Source organism: Puntigrus tetrazona, chromosome 23 (assembly GCF_018831695.1).
Source record: "Puntigrus tetrazona isolate hp1 chromosome 23, ASM1883169v1, whole genome shotgun sequence".
Lineage (NCBI taxonomy): Eukaryota > Metazoa > Chordata > Actinopteri > Cypriniformes > Cyprinidae > Puntigrus > Puntigrus tetrazona.
In genome coordinates this window covers 16,573,058-16,577,503 of record NC_056721.1, presented here as the reverse complement: position 1 = coordinate 16,577,503, position 4,446 = coordinate 16,573,058, and positions in this window count along the sequence as shown.

Genomic DNA, 4,446 nt, shown 5'->3' with positions numbered 1-4,446 from the left:
TTGATTTATAAATACATTTTAAACGCACATAATTTATGACTTATTTTAATTGTGAAAGATAATTAAAGAAATCTATATTTATGCAATGTTAGTTACCTTATGTATTTATTTTTAAAGGAAATCAAACATAACAATAGTTGCATTTCGCAATTTGTGCGGATGGAGGTCAATTTCTGCATCAGTGCTCTTTACTCATCCCACAATCTCGAAACAATACACGGCTGTTTCCTATTTTCATCCCATCAAATGTCTCAAGCTATAAAACCAACCAATATCAAACTAAATGCAGTTATAAAATAACAGCTTCTAGCCTTTATTCCTCATACTGCTTCAGTTTGATAGGAAGCAACTGGATGAGTCTATTTTTCACCCACAGTATTGATTGCTTTTAGTTTAAAAGTGACTCATTGTAATAATGCCGCTTTAATAATATTAAAGATCATTCTAAATGATATCCAGTATAATGAGAGTTAAAAGGAACACATTTCTGGTTTGGGGTTGACGAAGGGGTACTTGAGGTTTACTGTACATAAACAAGACCAAAAAAAAAAACATCTGAAAACGTTGCAAACCATTTATCAATGGCAAAAGCTGTATTTATGTATGAAATGCAGTGCAAGATAAAACAAAGCACAAATGGTTTCATGAAAAACTACAGTGTGGATTACAGAAAATACTCTTATATGATATCAACTCAATCAAGTACATCAACAATTGCTATTGAAGAATTTGTGCCTGCATTTAACAGTTATTACAATGACCTTGCCGTAATTAATAGGTATTAGACATAAACAGTGAAAATTAAAGGTCACCTTCATAACCACTGATCCGTCATTTCGGCTAGCGTGTTTAAGTCACGCTTTAATATAAACGACGTTAATCAAATTAAACTTTGGAGCAAACTCCAGGAATGGCACGGAAAACACTGCAGGAACAACACACCGAGCAGGGCGTTAAAATTGCTTCTGTGAGCTCAGCAGGGCACTGGGAAAATGGTAAATTTCAGGAGAAATTTAATAAGGAGAAATTGGCTTAAGATTACTCAGCACTTTGCTTCTAGATTAGTCTCCCTCCTACCCTTCAAATTGCACGAGTTGCTTTCAGAGTGATACAACATTGTGACATAATTACATTGTTGAAGGTGAGGCTCAGTAGAAATGGCTCCGTGCTGACACAAGACGATTTTCCAGCACATGCAAATTTACAGACGGCTCGCTTTAAAGCCTGCGCTTCGCTGCCATTTGAGAGACTAGGCGAAACTAAAAACGTTAAACTTGTTGACAAAAGGTTGCTGATTGCAATCCACAATTAAAACAAAAGGGTCATTGTGACTTTAATCCAAAAGGAGTCCTTAACAACAAAACCGTACCTACGCACAAATCATTCCCAAATCATACTGGCTTAATTAAGCCGTCTGATTGATGGTCTGATCGTCCCATTGGGAACATCCATTGAGAGGATATTGAATCGTTGTCTATTCCAATGTTTAGCATATTTTCATAACTACGTGACAAGCGGCAATATCGCAGCAAAGTCGTCCTCGGGGTGCAAGCAGCTGCGTCCCACCCAAAATTGCATGAGCGAGCAGAGAAACGAAAGAAATGAAACTCGAAAGCGTTGATGATAACTCGTCGGCCGTGGTTGTAAACAGCTGTGTGCTCGGAGTTCTATCAATAACCTCTCGGTTACAAGGGTCGGTAATTAAAAGGCTAGTGACCTGGAAATAGTGTCCTCGTTCGAAGATCTCCAAATGTCCGCATAAAAAATACAACATCAAATTAGAATAGCAATAGCACGAGGCCGAGTCTTCCAGCTATAGATCTATTGATGTTCAAACGCACCCTGGGGGCACATTGCCATGATAGTCCTGAGTTCACCGTGTTCCCCATTACAACCTGATTCTGCTGTTCGGAGAGGTCAAAGTCAATCTAAATATACATTATACACACATACAAAACATACATGGACGTAAGAATTATAAATGATACAAACACACTAGGGAGTGAAAATCAGGATTTACATGAGCTTAATAAATTATTGCAGGAGGACAAATCAAATAGTAATAAATGAATTCATGGCAATTTTTTTCTCAAATTGTTTACTCAATTGTAAATCTAAATTTACTCATTAATATATTATTCATAAAATTTTATTGACACACACACACACACACATACATATATATATATATATATATATATATATATATATATATATATATATATATATATTATAAATTGTAATTATTTATTTATTTTCGAACATTGAGTCCTCCAAAACTCTCTGAACATACTTATTTTATTTATTTATAGTTATTTAGGTGGTCAGTCATACTGTATGTTTGAAAAAAAGGGAACTGTATATTTTATTCAGAACGAATAATGAAATATGTTCATGTGTATTATATGGACCCATTGAGCACAACTGACTTTAAGCTGGCTTGGGGGTGATTTATATGAAACAGTGGCACACTGGCATATCAATACTTAATGTAGCAGTAGACCCCTTTGAGAAGTCCATGTGAACCTCCAAACAAGCTTGTTACTGAAACACAAAAAACAATGCATATCGCTCAAAACCTGCAAATCCTGGATCTGGATACAATTTCACATTCACATTCAAAAGAACGCATTTCATGATAAACATACAGCATATTAAGCCGCATAACCCAGCTGTGAATTATAAATGAAGCCGATCTACTGTTAACGAGAAGCACTGACCGAGGAAAATGCTAAAGATATTGAGACGTCATAATAGGCCACTGATGTGAACAACAGCAGCCGGCAACTATGGATTTCATCTCCTGTTACCTACACCGGTCATATGGAGCTATTAGGCTCGCTTTCCTTTGCTGCACTACTAGCACCATCATGAGGCCAAATCCACCTGCCTTTACCATTAATTAGTCCCGACAGAACAAATTTCATTTTAAATAAGAGCTAAAAGGAAAAAAGCCTAGTCAGATAAGCACGATTGTGCTAAGATTTACAATTATCAACAGCGTGCAGAGACAGATGAGTTATCACGTTATAAAGGACAGTGCTGACCTTGCTAAACTTAAATGTAATCAAGATAAAACTAATCTGACCTTTGTGAAGGACTATATTTTATTTTAAAAAATGATATGCATTTCAGCGCCGAAGTGATCGTTATTTTATGTGACTGATTTTAAAGTTTTAAGACCTGCTTGCAAAACACTCAAATAAGCCATAAAGTGAGACAGATTACATTGTGCTTCTCGATTTCCATCACTGCCGGCCCCAAAGTGATTCACTAAAACATCACAATGTCATTTTCAGTGCTGGCTTTTAAAAAAAATCTCTCGAAAAAGATCAAAATACAGCGTACGGATTGATTTCTATCCAGCACACACTCAGGCCGGTGATCTGATCTGAAAGGGGTTTGTGCTATAGGAGAGATAGTGGTGGGTTATGCATCAAACACACATATTGATTGATACCTAAACTGCTCTGAATTTAGAGTGAATGCATATGTATGCTCACAACACGTTACTTCTCTGGTCGATAAAACTTTCCGATGCATTCCAGTGCTTTAATATTTATGATAACAGCTAAATTAAGTAAAAGCTTTAAAATGCTGGGAGGTAGCATAATTGACAATTCCATTGAAAGTGCAGGAGGGTTTGTCAATATTAATTTTCTCGATCCCAAAGAAGCGTCCCAACTGATAGGTCATTTATCCACACAGCTGGGATCAAGCTCTCTGCAGCCCGATCGACCCTTACCTGACCCTTTGAGGGCATGCAACAATGGCCTCGACCTCTGACCCTTAAGCGAATGATCTCATCCGTGAACATCTTGGGCCAAAGTCCTCTGGACTACACTGTGCTCCTAAAGCTGAGCTGTCTTTAAAAGGATAGATCATTCAGAAAAATGACAGTAGTGTCTTTATTTTCTCTCTTGAAACCTTTCTTTCATCTGTCAATCAAGTATAGTTGAATGTAAAAGCTTCTCTTTAAGCAGATGATGACCGTTGCTGTCAAACAGTGAATAATTTAAATTTCCATCCATTTTGTCACATAAACTTATAATATGGTTTCGAGAAGACTAGCAATACGATCATACTTCCTTAATGATTCACTTATGCTGCTTTTTTGTCCATTTCGCAGCTCAAGAGCCCTCCTTTTCATTGTAAATTAAAGTAAAAAGAGCAGCATGAACATTCTTCACAGCTTCTCTTTTTGCCTTCTACAAATTTGGAACAACATAAGGATGTTTAAAAAGCTGTCCTTTTAACCTAACACTGTAAAAGGCTTTCTTGTACTACGGCGATTCCACTCATGTTTGAAATGAATAACGAAAGCATTCGACTGGTTAAATTTAAGGTCAAAGTCTTGGAATTGAGCCATCTCGTTATTCATTCCACCTGTAAAAATGTAACGTTTGACATTAGGTTCTGGAACATGCTGATGACGCTCACCTTTTT